Below are 8,219 nucleotides of genomic sequence, written 5' to 3'. Positions count from 1 at the left end.
TAACATTTGGGCTTGGGGAGGGTATCAAGTCAGGTCGAGTCATAAGGCTCAAGTCCAAGTCAAGTCACGAGTCATTGGTGTCAAAGTCGAGTTGCAAGTCATCATATTTGTGACTCGAGTCCAAGTCATGTGATTCGAGTCCACACCTCTGGAAATCAGTCAATTGAAATAAATTCATTAGGCCCTAATCTATGGATTTCACAGCTGGGCAGGGGTGCAGCCATGGGTGGGCCTGGGGGGGGCATTTGGCCACCCACTTGGGAGCAAGGCCCACTCACTGGGGAGCCAGGCCTAGCCAATCAGAATAACTTTTTCCCACAAAAGGGCTTTATTACAGACAGAAATACTCCTCAGTTTCATCAGATGTCTGGGTGGCTGGTCTCAGACAGATCGTAGGTGAAGAAGCCAGATGTGGAGGTCCTGGGCTGGCGTGGTTACACTTGATCTGCTGTTGTGAGGCCGGTTATACGTACTGTCAAATTCTCTAAAAAGACGTTGGAGGCGGCTTATGGTAGATGAATTCAATTCTCTGGCAATAGCTCTGGTGGACATTCCTGCAGTCAGCATGACATTTGCACGCTCCCTCAAATCTGACATTGTGTTGTGTGACAAAACGCCACATTTTAGAGTGGCCTTTTATTGTCCACAGCACAAGGTGCACCTTTGTAATGATCATACTGTTTAATCAGCTTCTTGATATGCCACACCTGCAGGTGAATGGATTATCTTGGCAAATGAGAAATTCTCACTAACAGGGATGTAAACAAAGTTGTGCTCAATCTGAGAGAAATAAGGTTTTTGTGTGTAAGGAACATTTCTGGTATCTTTTATTTCAGCTCATGAAACATGGGACCAACACTTTACATGTTGCATTTATATTTTTGTTCAGTATATATTAAAGAGATTCTCTGAGTACTATTGTACACTTTTTAGACAGTATTTCTGAATGTAGTGCTCACGAGCCAAAATTGGTCCCCGAAAATTGCTTTCTACATCACATATGTGTGCCATGTCATTGTTCTCTACCTCTCGCTCTGCTGTGTGTGCATCTTGCAAGCTGTCGCTTAGTTGGCGAGGGACTGAAGCTCATTGGCTAGAACTCAAATTGCTTGGGGGCTGGCCCACGTGGGGGAAAATGTAAGGGAAATGGCGCGCCATAGCTTCCAGAAAAACTAGGGATTTCGTGGCTAAGTGAGGTAAAACAGTAGTACTGCTCATAGATTATGCATGTATGAACTACACATTGACACATCCTGCCCAAAGCGGGAGGTTTCAAAAATACTTAGTAGTCGCCAAAGTTCCTGAACATGTCTTTAAGTTGTTTGCATGACATTCGGGTGTATCTTTTGATCTTTCAGGCTGGTGACCCACGGCCACAGAGACAGGAAGGTATGCAGAATACACCGTTGTGTCTGATGACCTTGTCTCCCGGCTGCCAGACTCCTTAGACTACAAACAGGGAGCTGCCATTGGGATCCCTTACTTCACAGCATACAGAGCTCTCTCCCATAAGTAAGACACCAACATTTTGACACCAATGTTTTGGTTGAGGTTTTTGGATTTGACATGGTTAGACAGATTCAGCATCACAATCGATTTAATGTTCAATTAAATTGAGGAGGTTCATTGCCTCGGCTGGCAAAAAAAAGACTTTAATTTTATGTTAAAAGCTGTATGCCTATTATTAAGTAACAGGCTTTGTTTGGGGGGTGGGTACAGTACAGTATAATGAATTCTGTCTTATGATGCAGAGCACTTGCTAAAGCAGGCGAGACAGTACTCATCCATGGAGCCAGCGGCGGGGTAAGACCAATGCCCTCTTCTGTTTAATGTTTGTGCTGTAAATTTTGTTTTTCATTTTGATTTATGAAGATCAAATTAATTCAAATTACCTTTATTGCACGACAGGTTTTTTAGGTGGGGTTGATTAAATACGGCTCAGCGTTTGTGACGTCTACTTGGTGGTGTGTATCTGTCAGGTGGGGGTGTGCAGCGTGTCAGGTGGCCTTGGGTCTGAGGGTCCTGGGGACAGCAGGGACCGCAGAGGGACTGAAGCTTGCCCTGAAGAACAGAGCTCACATAGAATGCTCTTTCCATGACATAGACTGACCACATGAATCCAGGTGAAAGCTATGATCCCTTATTGATGTCACTTGTTAACTCCACTTCAATCAGTGTTGATGAACGGGAGGAGGCAAGTTATAGAAGGATTTTTAAGCCTTGGGACAATTGAGACATGGATTGTATATGTGTGCCATTCAGAGGGTGAATGGGCAAGACAAAACATTTCAGTGCCTTTGAACCGGGTATGGTAGTAGGTGCCAGGCACACCGGTTTGTGTCAAGAACTGCAACGCTGATGTATTTTTCACGCTCAACAGTTTCCAGTGTGTGTCAAGAATGGTCCACCACCCATGAAGCCAATGGTGACTTTAACAGAGTTACCAAGTTTAATGGCTGTGATAGGGAAAAACGGAGGATGGATGAACAACATTGTAGTTATTCCCCAATACTAACCTAATTGACAGAGTGAAGAGAAGGAAGCCTGTACAGAGTAAAAATATTCCAAAACATGCATCCTGTTTGCAACAAGGCACCAAAGTAATCATGCAAAAAATGTGGCAAAGCAATTAACTTTTTGCACTGAATAAAAAGTATTATGTTTGGGGAAAATCCAGTACAACACATTACTGAGTACCACTCTCCATATTTTCAAGCATAGTGGTGGCTGCATCATGTTATGGGTATGATTGTAATCATTAAGGACTGGGGAGTTTTTCAGGATAAAGAAACGGAATGGAGCTAAGCACAGGCAAAATCCTAGAGGAAAACCTGGTTCAGTCTGCTTTCCACCAGACACTGGGAGATGAATTCACCTTTCAGCAGGACAATAACCTAAAACACAAGGCCAAATCTACACTGGAGTTGCTTACCAAGAAGACAGTGAATGTTCCCAAGTGGCCGTGTTACAGTTTTAACTTAACTCTACTTGAAAATCTATGGCAAGACCTGAAAATGGCAATGATCAATGATCAACAACCAATTTGACAGAGCATGAAAGTTGTGGAAAGCTCTTAGAGACTTACCCAGAAAGGGTCACAACTGTAATCACTGCCAAATGTGCTTCTGCATAGTATTGACTCAGGGGTGTGACACTTATGTAAATGAGATATTTCTGTATTTCCTTTTCAATAAATTTGCAAAAATTTCTATAAACATCTTTTCACTTCATCATTATGCAGTAGTGTATGTATATGGGTAAGATTTAAAAAAATAATCCATTTTGAATTCAGGCTGTAACACAACAAAATGTGGAATAAGTCAAGGGGTATGAATACTTTCTGAAGGCACTGTAAGTTGATGATCTGATTGCATTCGATCCTCAATCAATACTCTTTTTCACTTTTACGGAGTATACCAAACATTAGGAACACCCACTCAAAGGCACTTAAATCTTTTGTTTTGCCCATTCATAGCTTTCACGTGGATTCACCTGGATTCATGTTCTTAATGTTTTACATACTCAGTGTATATTTGGGTATCATCAGCCTAGCTGTGGAAGTTGATGTTATAGTCTCTGGGGATATGGCCGAGAGGGATCATGAGATTAGGAACAGAATAGGCCCCAAAATGGACCTGAGTGGGATACTGCATCTGACTGTAGACTCCAATGTGTCCATAATATTCATAATCTCTTTGAGCACCAGAGGGTTGTAGATGGTAGTTATGATTCCCTTTACGGTCTATTGACATGCTTAAAACTGTTGTAGTCCCCTACCATTAGAATACAGTTATTTGAATCCATCTTCCTTGAGGATATTATTTAATGGATTGCACCTCATGATCCAGATTGTTTTTGAATAGGATCGCAACACCTTTTGAACTCCTTAGCCCATGACAGAAATAGAATTTACTGTCCCGCTCTTTTTCCCAGGCCACTTTATCAGAATATATTGAATGAGGAATCCTTCTCCTTTAGCCATGTAAAAACTGCTTTTGTTTTCCTATTGTCAGCCAAGGCATTGGAATTATATCTAGCTATAGTCAATTTACCAGTATTCTATTTTGAGATAGTTTTCCATACCTACCAGTGCCTACCTACTTACTGTTACTGATCGATATAGAGGATGAAATTCTGATTACTATACATGAGGTCGTGGAGGAAGCGTTTCATGCATATGGAATTCACGTTGCTTGACATCTTGCCACAGACCAAGACGACGGTGCTCACTTTTGGTTATCTGCCTGTCTTTAATCATGTGCATTTGTTGTCATTTAGATGCATTGGGTCGAATCATTTCAATTGCTCACTGGCCATAAGAAAAATGTTATGAAATAAATATTTTATCTGAATGGCATTTTTCTAAATTGTTACAAAGGGAAGGCCCCCTGTTTCAGATTAATAGAGTTGAAGTGCACCGTATTTTACCTCTATCAGGTACAAGAGAAGTCAGGGGTGCGTATGACACCGTCCCATCCATGCCATCTCGGGTGACAGCCCCTGCGGACTGAGCATGCCCAGAGGAGCACAGGTAACCTTACCCAGCCTCTCCAATAGGAACACAGACTGTTGACTGTGACACAGTAGAACTGACTACCGTAACCTGGGCGGGCCAACATCGACATGATGAAGCACAATGAGAAATGATGTTTATTACCTGTAATGGACTAGCAGCTGATCTGTGTGCAGTCCGGCTGTATTTGTGTACTGTTTGATTCTCTGGTCCATGTAGGCCTGCAGGTAAGACTTGTTTATGATCTAGATAATGTTTCTTTGTTGCTGTCACTTATATGGTACTTAAATGATGCTGACGCTTCTTGTACATTTATACACACTGAACAGTGAAGGTTCCTCAAGTGTTCTTTGGGATGGGTGATGGTTCTATGTGGAACTATAATGACTCAGATAACCCTTGAGCTCTTCAATGGTTCTTTACAGTTCACAAAAGGGTTCTCTGCTCTTTTAGTGATAATTAAAATGTATGGGAGGTGGCTCATTAGAAAACTTGGGGCCTTGGTTTGCCCACAGCTCTCAAATGTGAGTGAGAGTATCATTCCAGTCCATAGCTTCTACCCACAAGCCATAAGACTCCTGAACAGCTAATCAAATGGCTACCCAGACTATTTGCATTGCCCGCCCCCCCTCTTTTACACTGCTGCTACTCTGTTAATTATCTATGCATAGTCACTTTAACTACATGTACATATTACCTCAATTACCTTGGCTAACCGGTACCCCCACACATTGACTCTGTACCTGCACCCCCTGTATATAGCCTTGCTATTGTTATTTTACTGCTGCTCTAATTATTTGTTACTTTTATTTTTTATTTTTCTTAAAACTGCATTGTTGGTTAAGGGCTTGTAAGTAAACATTTCACTGTTGTATTTGGCGCATGTGACAAATAACATTTGATTTGAGTTTATCTACTGTGTTGTGTTCAATGATTTATATATACACTAGATGAATTATAGGACAGAGGGCTCTATGTTGAAGCCACCATGCCTCCATCTAGGCACTCCCCCACCGTTGTTTAAAAAATAGTTTATTCTATTACATAAACCTTAATGTATACTTTTAAATTATATTATGTGAGCTAAACATAACAAAAAAATCCTTGAAGATGACTTAAACTTTTTTTTGTCCTTTTAATTTCTATTTAAATACTGTAGAATTATTTTCTTTCCTATTGAGGATTGTTCCTACTGGGGAATGCCAATATGGCCGATCAGTGGCTTCAAAGCCTGCCATTGATGTCACTTGTTAAATCCACTTCAGTCAGTGTAGATGAAGGGAAGGAGACAGGTTAAATAAGGATTTAAGTGCCTTTGAACGGGGTATGGTAGTAGGTGCCAGGCGCACCGGTTTGAGTCTGTCAAGAACTGCACTAGGTTTTTCACGCTCAACAGTTTTCCTTGCCTAGTTACATAAAGGTTAAATAAAATAAATATACTCCTGTGTGTATCAAGAATGTTCCCCCACCCAAAGGACATCCAGCCAACTTGACACAACTGTGGAAAGCATTGGAGTCAACAGGGGCCAGCATCCCTGTGGAATGCTTTCGACACCTTGTTGAGTCCATGCCCTGACGAATTGAGGCTGTTCTGAGGGCAAAAGTGGGTATTCCTAAAAGGGAGTATTCCCTTATAAGTCACTGTATCACAATTCCAGTGGGTCAGAAGTTTACATACACTACTAAGTTGACTGTGCCTTTACACAGCTTGGAAAATTCCAGAAAATTATGTCATGGCTTTAGAAGCTTCTGATAGGCTAATTTACATACTTTGAGTCAATTGGAGGTGTACCTGTGGATGTATTTCAAGGCCTACCTTAACTCGGTGCCTCTTTGCTTGACATCATGGGAAAATCAAAAGAAATCAGCCAAGACCTCATAAAAAAAATTGTAGACCTCCACAAGTCTGGTTCATCCTTGAGAGCAATTTCCAAACGCCTGAAGGTACCACGTTCATCTGTACAAACAATAGTACGCAAGTATAAACACCATGGGACCACGCAGCCATCATACTGCTCAGGAAGGAGATGCATTCTGTCTCCTAGAGATGAACGTACTTTGGTGCGAAAAGTGCAAATCAACCCCAGAACAACAGCAAAGGACCTTGTGAAGATGCTGGAGAAAACAGGTACAAAAGTATCTATATCCACAGTAAAACGAGTCCTATATCGACATAACCTGAAAGGCCGCTCAGCGAGGAAGATGACAACACTCCAAAACCGCCATAAAAAAGCCAGACTACAGTTTGCAACTGCACATGGGGACAAAGATCGTACTTTTTGGAGAAATGTTCTCTAGTCTGATGAAACAAAAATATAACTTTTTGGCCATAATGACCATCGTTATGTTTGGAGGAAAAAGGGGGAGGCTTGCAAGCCGAAGAACACCATCCCAGCCATGAAGCACGGGGGTGGCAGCATCATGTTGTGGGTGTGCTTTGCTGCAGAAGGGGCTGGTGCACTTCACAAAATAGATGGCATCATGACGAAGTAAAATTATGTGGCTATATTGAAGCATCATCTCAAGACATCACTCAGGAAGTTAAAGCTTGGTCTCAAATGGGTCTTCCAAATGTACAATGACCCCAAGCATACTTCCGAAGTTGTGGCAAAATGGCTTAAGGAAAGTCAAGGTATTGGAGTGGCCATCACCAAGTCCTGAGCTCAAACCTATAGAAAATGTGTAGGCAGAACTGAAAAACTGTGTGCGAGAAAGGAGGCCTACAAACCTGACTCAGTTACACCAGCTCTGTCAGGAGGAATGGGCCAAAATTCACCAAACTTACTGTGGGAAGCCTGTGGAAGGCTACCCAAAATGTTTGACCCATGTTAAACTATTTAAAGGCAATGCTACCAAAAAACGAATTGAGTGTATGTAAACTTTTGACCCACTGGTAATGTGATGATAGAAATGAAAGCTTAAATAAATCATTCTCTACTATTATTCTGACATTTCACATACTTAAAATAAAGTGATGATCCTAACTGACCTAAGACAGGGAATTTTTACTAAGATTAAATGTCAGGAATTGTGAAAAACTGAGTTTAAATGTATTTGGCTTAGGTGTATGTAAACTTCCGACTTCAACTGTGTATGACTATGGGCAGTGACGATGTCTTGTGAAAGATTCACGTATGGCCTTGTGCCAATTAAGAAAGGTTGACTAAATCAGTCAGTGGTTCTCAATTCCCTCCTCAGGGGACCCCCACCTGTTCCAGAGGTTGCGCACTTGATTTAACTTGTCAATTAACACAATAACAACACCTATGGAATTTTAACAATATAATATGGCTGATCAGAATAAAAATAAACTTGTATGTTTCTTGAAAAGGATATACAAAGAACCTTTCAGACTGAGAACATTTCTTTATAGAACCATTCTCCATAAACGTTCTATAAATAACCATAAAAAGGGTTCTATATTTCCCCAAAGGGGTTGTAACCATAGCGGAACCCTGTTTTGGTGCTATATGCAACCTTTTTTTAATGTTTTTTTATGGAACCTTAGGAAAGGGTTCTTTATAGCACCATGCAGGTTCCATTTAGAACCTTATGAGCATGGTTCTTTATTGAACTTTCAAAAAAGGGTTCTATATAGCACCAAAAAGGGTTCCACTTTGATTACAAGCCAAATATCCCCTATCTGGTACTATTTTGAAGAAAAACAATGTGGGTACAATCGTCAGGTCCTGTTTTGAAGTAGTAT

This window comes from Oncorhynchus mykiss, chromosome 8 (genome assembly GCF_057628025.1).
Source record: "Oncorhynchus mykiss isolate SJ-2025 chromosome 8, ASM5762802v1, whole genome shotgun sequence".
Classification (NCBI taxonomy): Eukaryota; Metazoa; Chordata; class Actinopteri; order Salmoniformes; family Salmonidae; genus Oncorhynchus; species Oncorhynchus mykiss.
The sequence above is the reverse complement of the archived record's forward strand: the minus strand, read 5'-3'. Positions refer to the sequence as shown.